Source organism: Globicephala melas, chromosome 20 (genome assembly GCF_963455315.2).
Source record: "Globicephala melas chromosome 20, mGloMel1.2, whole genome shotgun sequence".
NCBI classification, from domain to species: Eukaryota; Metazoa; Chordata; class Mammalia; order Artiodactyla; family Delphinidae; genus Globicephala; species Globicephala melas.
The window spans coordinates 27336970-27353036 of record NC_083333.1 but is presented as its reverse complement, the minus strand read 5'-3'; positions in this window follow the sequence as shown (position 1 = coordinate 27353036).

Here is a 16067-nt window from a genome sequence, read left to right as displayed (position 1 = left end):
CTTCGCTGAGGGAGCAAGGCGACTGCCGGGGCCTGAGACACCCCGGCCGTGTTACAGGTTCTGTACGTATTTCCAGTAAGGAGACCCTCCCCAGTCCCACAGCTCACCTCCTCTTCCCTCCCACCCCCCAAACCACAGTGTCAAGGTCCCTCCTAATCCAGCCAGTAACTCCCTCAGTTTCCCCGTAGTCGGGGTGGTCAGGGTGAGCGCCCTGGGGGAGGAGCAAGGGCCCTGGACAGCACCCACAGAGCGACTGCCCTGGGGACCAGCACTTCCAGGAACACCCCCGGCTCAAGGCCTGGATCTCCAAGTTGGCACGATGACCCCAGAGTCCCTGAATGATTTCTCGTCTTGGACACATGTCCTCCACTTGGCCTGAAGGTACTAGGGCTGTGACCTTCCTTCCCATGCAGTTCCCACTGGACCCAGCTCAGGGCTGAGTACAGAGCAGGTCTCAGCAAGCCTGCAGGGACCCCTCCTTCGGGGATCTCAGACTCTAAATATACACACACATATTCCTCGTGACAAGTGCCCCCAGCTCGCACAGAATGGCCACACGAGCGTAGGAAACTAGTCCTAACGCGTGAGGAGGGCTAATGTGTCACCTGAGGGCTTGCAGATAGCAACTCCGAATGCCGCAGTCCGGAGTCCCTAGAATGCCCTTCCCTTCCTGCTCTGGCTCTAAAGTTTCCAGAAATGTATATCTTTCAGTTCAACCACCAAAGTCATTGCCAAGGTCTTGAATGTCAAGGTTAAGGGGCAGATGCACCGGACTGAGAAGAAGCAGGAAGCTAGGCTGTGGCTTGTCCACGTACCGCTGGAGTGACCTTGACCAAAACCTGTGACTCCTGTAAAATGTTAATAATAATAGCTAGGGGCTTCCCTGGTGGCGCAGTGGTTAAGAATCCGCCTGCCAATGCAGGGACACGGGTTCGAGCCCTGGTCCGGGAAGATCCCACATGCCGCGGAGCAACTAAGCCCGTTCGCCACAACTACTGAGCCTGCGCTCTAGAGTCTGTGAGCCACAACTACTGAAGCCCATGCGCCTAGAGCCCGTGCTCCGCAACAAGAAAAGCCACTGCAATGAGAAGCCCGCACACCACAACGAAGAGTAGCCCCGGCTCGCTGCAGCTAGAGAAAGCCTGCGTGCAGCAACGAAGACCCAGTGCAGCCAAAAATAAATAAATGAAATAAATAAATTTATTTTTAAAAATAATAATAATAGCTAATTTGAGGGAGTAAATAGTATCATAATTATAAAAATACCTGAATATGGGGTAATGGTATCCTCAAGCCAGGTTTTTTTCCCGACGGAATAAGTCTGTCCTCCAATGAAAGGCGATAGGAAAATAGGATTTTTTAGGGAGACATATGCTTTACAAAGAGTCCACGGGGTGCACTTGTCTTTAGAAAGAAAAGATAGAGAAACACTTGAACTACGGCAAAGAGGAAAGGGCCAGAGGAATTGATCCCCGCCACAGCCTCCTGTTCGCCCTAACCTGTCCACGAGCCCCAGCAAGAAATAGAATGATGTAAATTTACCGCATGACATCAGAAAATTAAGAAAGTGGCACTTGCCGCACTGCTCCCTGATGACCATTAGTGCACACGAGGTGGGGGAAGATGAAACCTGCCAGCTGCGGGCTTGAACCCTCTTTCTCGGGGTGGGGGGAGGGAGGCCCTGCAACCACAGAGCCTCTCACCAAGCTTGGGGTCCTGTTCCCCGTGTGGATGAACATGCTCAGAGACCAGCGGGCAAGGGTGACGTGGTGATGGATGGGGGCTCCCTGGGCAGACTGGCGGCAGCAGCATTGAGCCCCGAGAACGGTAAGGAGGCGCCAGAAAAGATTGAGGGGTGGGGCTGCTCAGCGGAACCTCCCTCGCGCAGCAGCACAATCTAAGAGCCGCCGCCCCAGGAAGGTCAGCAGCTCCCCGTCAGCTCTGCCTCTTCTTCCTCCTGAGCTTGAAGGAAAGCCAGGGGGGCTTCAGGGAGGGAGTGTCTCACCCACAATGTCTTACCCGCTGCAGTGGGTCGACTGTGGCCAAGAGGCTGGGCTGAGAAGCAGGATGAAGCGGGTGCCTGTGGCTGGTGGTGAGAAGGGGAGCCTGACAGCTGGGCTAGTGGGCGATGGCGGGAGGGGCCCGCCGTGTCCGCTGAGCACCTGCTACTCTCCAAGTGCTTGCATGGTGGTGGAACACACCCGCTCGGAGTTTCATCACTGCAAGATGCATAGGGCAAAGGTATGGACTCCAAATGAGAAGCAGTCAGGGGCGGGGCAGCGGGGAGGGACGGATGGAGGATTGGGGGCATCTAGTTTCCCTTCCGCCACAGCCTGGGTGAGTCCGGCGTCCGTGGCCTGACCCTGAAGCTCCCGTCTGGCCTGGCCTGCCTCTCTGGGGGGCTCCCCGGGACCGCCCACGCCTCGCCCTCCTGCCCTTCTCTAGGGAAACTACCCCAGCGTGGCCTGACCCTCTGGGGGCCAAAGTGGCTTGAGCAGCCCATGTTCCGGGGCATCCCACAGTCCCAGGGCTACCATCCACAGCCAGCGTGACGGCCGTACCATGCTGTTCTGCTTGGGTCTGGACGTGCAGTGGTTGAGACGGAGAGGAAGAGGAAGCTGTGGGTGAGCAGAGGGCTGGCAGTGCCAGCCAGGGGCCTGAGACCCCTCACTGATCCCCCCTTGGAGGGATCCTCCAGGTTTCCTGTCCACAGAGCCCCTGCTCTACACAGACCCTGTCCTTCCTCGCAGGTACCTGGACCTGGAGAGAATGTCTCCACCCTCGAGGAGGAGCCGGGGTCGAGAGCCGGTGCACCGGGGACCTGCGGAGCTCACCGGGCAGCCGTGGTCGGGGTGGGGTGGCGTCCCCCTGGGGCTGCCCCCGGCTCCGCTGCAGAAGAGATGGTCATGAGGTCCTCAGGGTCATCACAGGGATGGGGCACCCACAGCGGCAGGGGCGTGGACGGCTCCCCAAGGCCATTCCTTCATCCTCAGCCTCCGCCATGCCTGCCACTCACCCTTTCACAGCCATACTCAGCCATCTTCTCAGAAGACCCCCTCCTTCCTCTGGCCTCTCTGAGCCCCCTCCTTCACCTCTGTGCCCTGCAATGCCTCCTTCTGTATTTGATCACCTATGCCCAAGTGTCACCGCGTGCCCTCCTTTTCATGGAAAGACTGTGAGACCTCACGAAAGCAGGGACCACACGGGGCCCCCATCGCCCCATGCTCACATGCCCACCGCACGTCCTGGGGAAGGGAAACCGGACTGGAGATCAATCCAGAGAAGGCCAGGGCACCGAGGTCTCTCTCTCATCCTCTTGCCAAACTCCACCCCCAGGGAGAAGAAAGGGATAGAACTTAAAATGGTGCGAGCGTGTTAAATCCATCCAACCCAGCATGTAAGACGTGCACTTCACCTAAGTCACCTCTCAAACTAGGTTCAAGCAGAGGCCAGTGGTCTGCACACCTGGAAGGGAAAGCACCAGCAGCGCCATGGACAAACAGCCCCCTCCCAGCTGCCCAGGGATGCACAGAGGGACAGGGGTCTAAGGGGGCAGCCTTCTCTCAGCACTGGCTTCCAGCGTCTCTGCTGAATCACAGGTAATAATCTGAGATCTCCCCAGGGAGCAGGACTGAAAGTGTGGGGTGGGTGAGGGGAGCCGGCCTCTGGGGGACCCCTGACTGTGACAATGGGGACAGGACAGTGGGGAGGGTCCAGCCTTTGTGTCCTGGCCCTGAGCTGCATTCTGGCTTTTTGGGTATCCCTGTTCAGTCAGTTTCCCCTTCTGTGAAATGGGAACACTACTCCTCGTCCTGCCCCCTTCACGGGAGGCATAAAATGAGATCAGAGACGTGAACGGGCTGGTCCGTCACTTACTCTCCTGTTTCCTCAACACACGTCATGCACATGTGTTCACTTCTACTCCTCACAACCCAGAAAGATGAGATAACTTACTTGTAAGAACCCACGTCTGTCCATAGTAATCCCCAAACTTCTGTCCACCAGACCATGACCCATGACTCAAAGGGTGGTGACTGCACAGGGCAGGGCAGGACAGGGAAAGAATGGCTTCGAGAAGGCAGTGGAAGCTGCCCAAACTGCTGACCCAGGAGCACAATGGTGAACAGGATGATGAGGCCACGGGAACCAAACTGATGACCTTGCCAGGGAGTACCCATCCCCCTCCTGCCCCCCATCGCCACCATCACCTTCTGCTTCCTCCTTCTTCCCAAGGGCCGCCCCAGGCAAAGACAAAACTGTCCCTGGCAGCCCTTGCCCCTGTGCTGAGGAAGAGTAGGGGGGCTTGAAACAGCAGGTGGTCCATTAAAAAACTTCTAATATTTGACCTTGAGGGGCACGCTTGGCCTTGGGCTTGAACGTGTGAGTTTCACGCAGAAGATGACCCCAGCTCCCAAGGCCTCAGGAAGGTCAGAAGCTTCCTCCCCACCCCCAGCACCCTTGTAACCATCCTGACCCCACTGCTCATCTGTCTCACACCACAGTGACCTTCTCGCAGACATTTCCAGAAGCTGGTAGAATGTGTGTGTTTCAAAGGACCACTGCAGGCAGGCCAAGCGTTAACAGCACTTCATTATAGGGGAGCACTAACTATAGAAAAGCCCGTCTCTGCATTCGTGTTCCCAGGCAGCAGGTCGAGTATTATACGTGCTGCCTGTTAGGAAAGAGAGAGCCAGATGTGCTGATTCACCTTGCCCCGAGTCCTGTGTGTTCCCTTCATCGTTCTGTTTTCCTGTGCTGCCCTGAGACCCGAGAGGTCTAGCCCACTTCTGTTTTCTGAGTCTCTTAGTACTTTACCCAAAGAAGAGATTCCAAAAAAGGATTAATGAAAATTACAGCATTTAACACATCAAGGCTTTTGATATGCAACACACACACACACACACACACACACACACACACACACACACACACAGCAAGAAATTGGACTATTCTTTAGACAGCTGCAAGATTTATAAAAATATTAATTCATGGTGTGGGCTGGTCACGGGACCCTGGTGTCAAGTTATGAGAAAGGTACCTTCTCTCCTTCCCAGAAGGGGAAGTCCCATAAATTCTGGGCCTTTAAGGAGAAATTCACTGAAAATAATGTCAATATTAAGTTTGAGGAAATGTTCTGAAATTGGGTTCTGGTAATGGTTGTATAACTTTGTAAATGGACTAGAAATTATTGAATTATACATTTAAAAGGAGTAAACTTGATGGAAGGTAAGTTATACCTAAATTTTTAAAAAGCAAAGTTGAAGCCCGTTGTGAAGGGAACCAGAAGGCCCTCTCTCTACCCCACCCCGACCCCATCCATCGTCTTGACCCCGGCCTGCCTTTCTCCTTGGGTTCCCCCCCCATCTGCCCCTCCCCCACTTCCTGATCAAATGCTTCAACATCAAAGAGCTGATTGCCTCCTTCCTGCAAAACTGAAAGGGAACAGGAGAGGCTGTCAAGGTGCCAGAGATGAAGTCATCAAAAAACTTTCAACAGAGGGGATGAGTGTCCGTACCTCGCTCTCCCTGGGGAGCGAGGAATTAAGTGCGGGGGTGTGGTTGCTGTTTGTCCATAGAGCTGCAGGCAAGATCTACGTACTGCCTTGGCCGGGCCTCCACCCTCCGTGCGCCCAAACCATGCCTACCCGCTCCATCACACTCTGAATTCCAGTGCCTTCTGTGGTTCAACTCCTGTCTGCCCACCTGGCTCCATCTCTGCTTGTCTGTCCCATCTCTGGTTGGCCCCAAGGGGACACACGAGGGCCCCCGGAGACTCAGGGTGACGGGGAGGGGAGTGAGTAGGGGCAGTGGAACTGGGGTGGACCAGATGACCAAACCTAGCCTTGGAACAGGCAGGTTATGGGGCAGTGCTGGAGGTCCAACAGGCCTGGTCTTAATTCCCAAGGTGGCCGGAACCAGGGAATACCAGTCAGTCAGCCAAGAAGCAGTGCAGCAGGGACTAGAGAAGTTGCTTTCCTTAGAACCTCGGCAAAGACGCAACTGGCCAGCCATGGGCAGCCCCTGTCGCCATCTGTCGGTGATTGCCAGAACTGCCGGCTTTCTGGGGCAGGTAACTTTGTTCCCGTCTCTGCAAGTCAGGAAGTAGAGAGGCTTCTGTCCGGGTATCCAGGTGTGTGGCACTGATCCTTCCAGATCCCCCAGCCAGTAGACCAGGAACAAGAGGAAGGCTCCAGTCCCTTAGAAAGAAGATGTAGGGCCTTCAGAGAGGCAGGCTGGCCCTCCGTGGTGGAGAAGGAGGGGATGAAAGCAGAAGGGGTGGAAGGGATGGAGAAGGAAACGGGGCGGTGCCCAGCTCGCAGGCCAGGAGGGATGGCAGATGCCAGAGCTCAGGCTCCGGGGTCTCTCGGGCTCCTGGTTCGCAGCCAGTGAGACCAGGAGGGGCTCAGATGCCCAACTAGACCACCAGCTCTCAGGCCAGCCTGGGACGGTCCAGCTGCCCCATTAATGTGGGCACACTGTTGATCCAATTCCTGCCTCCTTTGGACTGTTCTAGAGGAGGGGTGGGGCTGAGGCTGCAGGTGTGGGGGAGGAGCAGCCTCACCTCCGGTTGGGAAGCAGAGACAGGGAAGTGGGTCTCACACACCCCTGCCCTCCCCTGCCGGTAATGTCCTCCACTGCAAGGATGTGGGTTCAGGGCTGCACCACCCCAAGGCTCCCTGCTGACAGGAAGCCCTTTCTGAGGATGTATTCTGGCCACAGGGACTCAAGGATGAAAGCTTAAACGCCGCTGAGGTTTCCAGGTCTAGATAACAGGAGGCTCAGCTCTTGTCATGGGCAGAGTGCATGTTTGTATGTACGTGGGGGAGAGGGTAGGAGACATAGCACAGCACTGCGGGGGCCTGGTGGGGTGAAGCAGAAAGAGGCATAATCCTGGTACGGCTTCCCAATTCCGCTCACCACATTTGTTTACACAGAAGCTGGCAGGGGTCTTAACCCTGGATGCATATTAGAATCTCTCGGGGAGATTTTTTTAATTTTTTTATAATGTTCTATGTCAATTATACCTCAAGCTTTTTTAAAAAAAATTAACCAATTTATTTATTTTTGGCTGCGTTGGGTCTTCGTTGCTGTGCGCGGCGCGGGCTTTCTCTAGTTGTGGCCAGCGGGGGCTACTCTTCTTTGCGGTGTGTGGGTTTCTCATCGCAGTGGCTTCTCTTGTTGCAGAGCACAGGCTCTAGGTGCGCGGACTTCGGTAGTTGTGTCATGAGAGCTCAGTAGTTGTGGCGCATGGGCTTACTTGCTCCAAAGCATGTGAGATCTTCCCGGACCAGGGCTCGAACCCACGTCCCCTGCATTGGCAGGCAGATTGTGAACCACTGCGCCACCAGGGAAGTCCCTTGGGGAGCTTTCTTAAAACATCCTTGCCTAAGCACTTCCTCCATCTCCCTCCCCCTTTTCCCTACCCAACTGCACCTGGAGATTCACACTCAGCGGGTCTGGGTGGAGCCCTGGCATGGCGTCATGCTCTGAGGGAGAGGGAGGAGAGAGAATGCTGCAGGGGGAGAAAAGAGGTTTCAGACAAACCCTGGACACATCCAGGAGCAGGTGGAGGAAGCACAGAAGTCTGCTGGGGAACTCAATTCAGGGAGCCACTCTCTAACCCCTAGACCACCAAAACTCTCCCGAGAAGGAGAGGGCTCAAACGGGGGACTTGACGTGACTGGGGGATTTGGTGTCCCATCCCCAGTCCTTCCACAGGGTCAGATCCATAAAGGTGGCTCTGAAAATGAATGGATGGATGGATGGATGGATGGATAGATGGATAGATGGACGCTGAGAGTGATTAAGAGTGTAGACTCTGGGTCTCACTGTCTGGCCAGCCCTGCCTATCCTAGGAAAGCCACATCTTTCAAAGGCACAGCCCACCCCTTCCCCTCAGACTTTGTCCATGGACCCCTACCTCTACCCCAGCCCCACGTGATGTCACACTTGGACGGGCTGCCCTGAACCCGAGGGCCGGGACATGTCCCTCCAGGTTGACTGTTCCAGCCAAGATCCAAGATCCTGCCATACTCTCTGGCTCCACCAGGGGGCACTCTATGCCCAGGCACCATTTATTCATTTATTTGACAAATATTTAATGGAGATCTGGGCTGTACCAAGAACTGGGCCCAAAGACGGGAACGTGAAGATAAAAATACAACAATTCTCCTTTCCAGGAGTTTGTGGTTCAGGGGGAAACACGGAAACAAAGACAGGAAAACACAAAAGATTACCCTTAAAAGGTAGAAGTGATTCTGAGGTCAAGGCAGAAATCCAAGTGGCCTGCGTGGAGGAGGGGCCACAGATCAGACACAGCGATCAGCACAGACAGGCGGCCCAGGGCCCCGCACCCTCCTTCTCAGTCCCACTGGATCTCTGCCCTCCTGGAGATATTCTGGGACGTGGATGGACAGAGCCCTTGAAAATTCCAGAAGGATGTTTGTCCTGTTCCCAGCCGGCTGTGAACACAGATCCCGGGCCCGCCTCAGACCTCCCGCGTCAGGGTTCTCCAGGGCTGGGGACCGGGAATCTGTCTTTTTTATTTTGGGGGTGTTTTTTTGGCCTCACCACGGCTTGTGGTATCTTAGTTCCCCAACCAGGGATTGAACCCGGGCCACGGCAGTGAAAACACCAAGTCCTGACCACTGCACCGCCAGGGAATTCCTGAATCTTTCATTTTTCACAAGACCCCCCAGAAGATGCCTACAATCAGATAAGTTTAGGAAATTACTGTGCAGGATTCGTGGGATACCTGGGACTCTACTTGTGCTCAGAGGTGGCAGAGAGGATAGGACAGGATAGGACTGTGCCTTACACATGGTGACCAACTCAATAGATACTTATTGAATGAAATGAAATCAGTGGGAGTGGCTTAAAGAGCTCTCTGGTACCTGCACAGGGGAATGGAGATCAGCAGCTCCCCAGCATTCCCCAGACAGTGTCAGGATTCCCATTGGGTTCCCAGAGGTCTGGGGCATTAGGGTGAGTGACGGAGGGCCCTAGAGTCCCAGTAAAGAGTTCAATGCCACCGCACTCACATGCCTCTGCATCCCTGAGCATCAGAAATATTTGTTAAAGCATTGCACAAGCAACAGAAAGATAACTGTGCCTGTGGTGACCCAGATTCTCCCAAAGCTGTGTTAAGATTAGACTAACAGGACTTCCCTGGTGGCGCAGGGGTTAAGAATCCGCCTGCCAGTGCAGGGGACACAGGTTCGAGCCCTGGTCCGGGAAGATCCCACATGCCGCGGAGCAACTAAGCCCGTCTGCCGTAACTACTGAGTCTGAGCTCTAGACCCCGAGAGCCACAACTACTGAGCCTGAGGGCCACAACTACTGAAGCCCGCGCAGCTAAAGCCTGTGTTCCGTGACAAGAGAAGCCACCGCAATAAGAAGCCCGCGCACCGCAACGAAGAGTAGCCCCCGCTCAGCGCAACAAGAGAAAGCCCGCGTGCAGCAACGAAGACCCAACACAGCCAAAAATAAAAAAAAATTAAAAAAAAAAGACTAACAGGGGCAGGGTAAGGTGCCACATTTTGGTCACTGGTGAGGTTGTGACCAGCAGCATCCTCATTTACAGACTGTACTGCCAGGATGAGCTCGCCCAGGGGCGCTTGGAAGACTGGGTCCTGGTGGATTTGGAGGAAGGAGGGGGCTGGGAGATGGGAGACCCCAGTGAGGGGAAGTAAGTCCAAGGAAAGGGTGGGAGGGAAGGTGGAGGGTAAAGAGGTTATGGCAGCTGAAAGGATTTCAGGATTTGAAACTTGGAAGAGGAAAGAGTTTGTAAAGAACGATCTTTAGAAAGATAAAACCTGGAACTTCCAAGGTCAGCATCAAACTAAACAAGATTCCTCCAGGAGGTCCTGACTCTGTCCCTGGAGTCCCCCTTCCCTGCTGCCCCGTCCAAGGGTGGCCAGAAAACTTTCCCCTGGTCACCACTAGGACAGCAGGGGCAGGATGGCCATCTGAAAAGACCCTTCCTCAGCGCCTTGCACCCCGGGAATGCCAGGGTAGGGGCTTTCCCTCCTACTGGGCAAGGCTGAACTTCCTTTGTAATCTCAGTGAGTCCGAAACTGGCCAGGGGGACTGTGGTCCTTTGTGCCCTCCAGTTGGAATACACCACTGTGTTCGGGTGTTACCTGCAGCTTCTGTTCCTTGGAAGATGGATTCTTTAACCACCTGCCCAGGTGGCCTTGGGGATCAGAGCTGGTGGGCGGAGCTCACTCCTGGGGTGGCCGACACTTATGGTGGTGCTCTGGACCCAAGATGGGGAGATGCCCATGGCTTTTATGGCTTTCCTCTGGGGCAACTGTGGGCTCACTGTGATAGCCAATCACAGCTCTCTCACCTCACTTGGGATGCTGCGGGGCGGGGGCAGCTCCTTCCCTATCCTTTTATTGACACATGAAAGACAAGGAGGCATGCTTTCTAAACAGAGGGACTTTACATGTGGGGTTGCTCAGGGCCGGTCCTCCCTTGACCCAGATCTGCAGCCCTTATCTGGGAAGGGGCACAAGGAGGTCAACATTCTTGGCTTATGGACAAGGGAGATAATTGTCTCCGTTTATTTATTAATGCCACCTGCTTTCCTGGAGGAGAAAAAAAAATCTCAGCCTCGTGGTGCCAGGGAGTCTCAGCCCCCGTGCAGGGGTATCGCATCCCAGAGAGAATCACACGAAGCCTGCATGGGGCTGCTTGACACACAACCACAGCCATGCCTGCAAGACTGCACTTCTCAAGGTGGTCCTTTCCTGGGGCCACCCCAGGGGACTGCCCACTCACCTGAACCTTGCCCAAGACTAGCCCAGGGGTTATGGGAGAGTTTCATCCCCCCTACCCAGATTCATATGGTGAAGTCCTAGTACCTCAGAATGAGAATGATTTGGAGAGAGGGTCTTTATAGGAGTAATCAAGTTAATATGAAGTCATGAGGGTGATCCCCAATCCAGTATGACAGGAGTTCTTATGAAAAGGGGACATTTGGACTCATAGACATGCACAGAGGAAATGATGTGAAGAGACACAGGGAGAAGATGACCATCCACCCGCCAAGGAGAGAGCCTGGAACAGACCCTTCCCTCACAGATTCAGAAGGAACCAACCCTGCCGACACCTTGAGTTTGGACTTCCAGCCTCCAGAAACGTGAGATGATGCACTTCTGTCGTTTAAGTTTCCCAGTCTGTGGTACCTTGGCAGATGGCAAAGTAGCAAACGAATATACCAGATTCTCTACTCATTGGTCCCCATGGAGAATGGACCTTCTGATGACTCACAAACTCCCCTGGTGGCCTTTGTGATTCTGACCGAGGGAGAGACTCACTTACCCCTGCCCAGGGGTCATGGGCTCCACTTTCTAATCTGACAAGCTCTTCCAGGTCAGCCCTCACCCCCAACACAGGTACACTTATGGGTGACTCTGTCCTTGCAGCCCAAGGGTATAGCAGCACCTCCTCGATACGGTAAGGTAGCTGTAGAAATCACACAGACGGTGGGTGGTAACTCCCAGAGACAGCTGACATGTGGCTGAAGTGACACGCAGAGATGGAGGTCACAGATTTGCGGCGCGAGGAAAATTGTGTGCCTGACAGAGTTCCGTGTGGAAACTGATGTCAGTGAGCATCATGGTAGGGAACAGCCTTTAATAAATATTGATGAAGAAGTAAAGAATGAATGAAATGAACGAGCCAAATGTTATTCCCAGGTCTGAACTGTCTGCCCTGCGGGACATGGCATGCTTTATAAGGATGAGCTACATGCAGAAAAACTGAAAACTGCAGGACCACGCCAACCTGCGGCCTGAATATCTCATTCAGAGTCCTCAGAATTGCAATTATTTAGCAAGGTAGGGGTGGGGTGGGTGTGGGATTCCCATGCCCCTACATGCAATGAACACACTCTGCTTTCTCCAGGCCCCCATCCTTAGCCGCCTCAAAAACCTCCCCAGGGGAGAAGGCACTGGACAGACTTGGCGGGGTGAGAGCTGCCTATCTTTCTTAGAGGACGAGGAGTGAGAGGTGTGGCCGAGGATCGCTGCGTCCGGCCTCTGCAAAGGGCAGGGCAGTGACCACACAGGCCCGTGGGAAGGGGGCTGCTACAGGGTGAGTTCACTTTACGGGAACCTTTTCTTTCTTTCAGATCAGTTGTTTTTAAATACGTATTTTTTTTGTTTTTTAAGCTGAACTGCAAGGCACGTGGGATCTTAATTTCCTGACCAGGGATCGGACCCGAGTCCCCTACACTGGAAGGGTGGAGCCTTAACCACTGGACCGCCAGGGAGGTCCCAAAGACATGTCATTTGTTTTTGTGGAGAAGGAAGGAATGAGAGGAAGGAAGCAAGGAGGGAAAGGTGGGGGTGGGAGACTGTGAAAAATCTTGTCCCTCATCTGCCTGGTCCTGGGGACCCGTCCCCTCCTCTTTAACCTGTTATGATGTCTTTTGTCTCTTTATGCAGATACTGGAAAATATGAATATGGGGAAAGAAGGGACTAGTAAAACCTCCCCACTTCCCGCTGGGATTGGATCCTTTTGAAAATTCTGCTTTGCATCCGGAGGGGCGGGTACCCCACCCTCTCTCTACCCCCGACCTGGCTGTGAGGGCCAGCCCCAAGTGGGCCTGGTTCAGGGGCCAAACTGAATCTTCCCCAGCCGGGACCTATAGTTTTTTGTGCTCCAAAAACCCCATACCCCTGCCCTCTACCTCCAGGTGTGTACGTCTGTGTATGTGTGACGTGTATGCGTGTGTGTGTGCACGCTCGTGTGTAAGAGGCTGCCTTATTTTTTGCCTCCCCTATGGAAAGAGAACAGAGGCTGAGCCCTGCCACGTCTGGTTGGCCCCAAGGATTGGGGTCCACAGCTAAGCCCCCGCTGATGGAGATGCTCCCTTGACCCTCCATCCTGACAGCCCCCGGGCTCAGTGGGTGGCCTCAGCCCACCAAGGCCCCTCCCCCAGCTCCTCTGTGTGAACCGGAGGCTGCCCTTCTGGTGCCCCAACTACACTGACTGTTGGTGACAGAAACATCTGAGTCTCCCGCATCCCCGGCCCCAGGGCCCTGCTTAGTACCCACCTGGGGGAGGAGCTGAGAAGGGGTTTGCACAGTGAGGGGAGCTGGCTGGTCACATGCTGCCTGAATGTCGTCAGGCTGAGGGGTCATAGTCTCCAGGCTGGCCTGAGGCTCCTGCAAACCAGCTCGGGGAGGGGAAGCCCGTCAGAGTCAGAGTCCTGGACTTGGAGCGGAGTGGGGAAGGGGGTTGTGCCTTCAGCTCCAGACCCAGACCCAGCGCCCTGTGTGCCTCGGCTGGACGCCCACGGCAATACCCCCAGGAGTGGTTCTCAATCCAGGAGTTTGCCCCCAGGGGCCACCGGGCAATGTTCGGAGACATTTTTGGCTGTCGCAGCTAGGGGGATGGTGGCGGCGCTACTGGCATCTAGAAGGTGGAGGCCAGAGACGCTGCGCAGTGCCCTACACTGCATAGGACGGCCCACACCACGGAGAATGGTCTGGGTCCAAACGTCAGGAGCGCCAGTCTGAGGAATCCCGCCCTAGAGGCAAGGCAGGCAGGAGGCAGTGGGGCTCCCCGGGCCCCATCACCCCCACCCATCCAAGCTTCATGAGCTCAGCGAGCCTCCCAGAGGGGATTTCTTCTCAAGGGAACAGGGACCCGCTTCCCTGGCCCCCGCTCTGTGCTGGGCCCAGAGATACAAGGATGAACGCTGCAGGAATCGGCCCGGGTCCGGGGCTCGCAGCCTGGGAGGGGGCGGAAAAAAGGTCCCTAGAGGGGAAGCCGAGTGGAAGGACCGGGTCTTGGCCGGGCCGGGCCCTGAAGGCGGAGAAGGGCCAGGACTCGGCGGCCCCGGGCAGGCCGCAGCCCAGACGGCTATACAAGTGGAGACAACCGGTCCGGGCCGGCTGCCCCGGCGGCGGGGATCAGGTTGCAGGGGTGTCGGGGGCGGGGCCGGGGGTGGGGAGCAGCAGGCGGACCCAGGTTGGCTGGGGGCTGGGGGGCGGGTCCTCGCTGGAGAGTGACGTCGGGACGCCCGGGGCTCGGTCCTCAGCCCCACCTCCTGCCACCCCAGGTGCGTGGGAGACAGTGGGGCGTCTGCGGCGTTCGGGGGCCCGCTCCCCCCAGCCCCCCTCCTCAGGGCAGGGCCGGAGAGGCGGGGCAAGGAGCAGAGAGCTGCCTGGGATTCGCCACCCCCCGTCCCCGCCCCTCGGCCCCCCGCCCCCAGTGCCTCTGCTCCAGGCACCGCCAGGGCGCGGTGGCCCCGCGTCCGCCCTGCTCTCCTCCAGACCCGGAGTCGAGGCCCCTGGGGTCACCCTCAGCACAGCCCTATGGTTTCGGGGCCCCTCTCAATCAACTGCTGGGGGCCCCAGATCCAGGGCTTAGGCAGAGCTGGAGGCTGGGGTCTATTTTACAAATGAGGAAACCCGGGCAGGGTGAGGGAAGCTGCCCAAAGTCCGGGAGTTAGTAAGAACTGGGTCGCACCCGAGGAGCCCTGTTGACAGCAGAAGGGCCACTCGGAGGGACGCGGGCGGGAGGGGCCCGGCGGAAGTGTGCCAGCTTGGATCCAGGATGGAACCCACCATCACCGCGTCCACTTCAGCCCCTGGGTCTGACCTGGGGAAGGAGTTAGGCTGTGAGACCCCAGCGGGCAGGGATCCGCTCTTGCTAGGTCCCCGGAGTAGGGGCTTAGTAAGCATTTGCTTACGGACTGAAAGCAGTTCAGCCTTAGCTCTTCTTGAATTCTTGTGCCCAGGTGACCCTCTTAACACCTTGGCTGCCGACCCCTGCCGGTCAGGGTTCTGCCAAGGGTCTGTCCCTCTCCTTGGGGTCTCCCTCCAATCCCAGCAACCTGCTGTCCCGCCCATTGGGCACCCGTGAGGACAGCAGAGGAAAGAGAAGATGTGGCACCTCCAGAGGGCAGAAGGTGGTGAAATGTGGCCTGGAGGGCAGCCTGCCTGGGCAGGAGACAGGCGGCAGCTAGCTCCTGGATGCGTATCCTTGGCACTCACTTCCACGGAGTGACCTTGAAAAGCTCAGCACTAAATACGAACTCAGAGTGTTAGCTCTTCCATTTTACAGATGAGGAAACTGAGGGAGAGTCAAGAGGGCTGCCCAGAGTCACAAAGTAAGCCTGAGCCTGGATCCGAACGCGTGGCCATCTGATTCCTGGGGTGCATTCTCCCCTCGGCAGAGTTGCCTCCGGCTACAAGGGCACTTGGGCTCTGGCCCCCACCCACTTCCCTGAGGGTACTGATGTCCCCTCGGTCACCCACATCCCACAGGGACCCACGTCTCAGCCTCCGCCCTTCAGCAGCCTTTCCTCAAGGAGACCGAGGTCAGAGCCCCGCCCTGAGCCCTAGGGGGATGAGGTCAGAGCATTACCGGGCTGGTGCTAAATAATTTATGCGGCTGCTGCAAGCGGGGGCCGCAGCATCTAAGAGGGCCCAGAGTGCAGACGCAGACAGGAAACAAAGTCAGGTCACTCGCACTTGTGCCTGAGCACCGCGGGTCCCCCTGGAGCTAGAAGTGCTAGACCTGGTGAGAATGGATTGGAGGGCTGACGGACTCTAACTAGCTGCGTGACTGTGGGCAAGTCACTTAACCTGTTTCTTGCTCTTACAGGAACTGTGAGCTACCCTGGAAGAGTTCAGGAACCGCATGTGTAAACTGAATGCTGGGCGTGGCATTTGGCAGGTCCTCCTGACTCAAGGGAGGTATTAGTTATACCTGGCTCCCACCCACCTTCCCATGAGCCCAGAAGTTTACCCAACGGTGCTCCCACCTCCCTCCCCACCAGCCCACCAGGCAGCAGCAAGATTATGATAAAGGTGGGTCCCCTCTCTTGCCCCATGCCTGCATCACCAGGCCTTGTGTTTGCGGGGAGAGGGGGTGTGTGGGGAGACAGTGACCTTGGGCTTGGCCTGTTTGGGAGGCCTGGTTTCCCCTTAGAACAAATCCCCAACCAAGAAAAAAATTTAGTTGGAATCAGACAGCCTTTGTTGGTCTAGAAGGCAAGGAGCTGGATTTAAAAATATATATTAATAAATCCCAGACAAATTCTT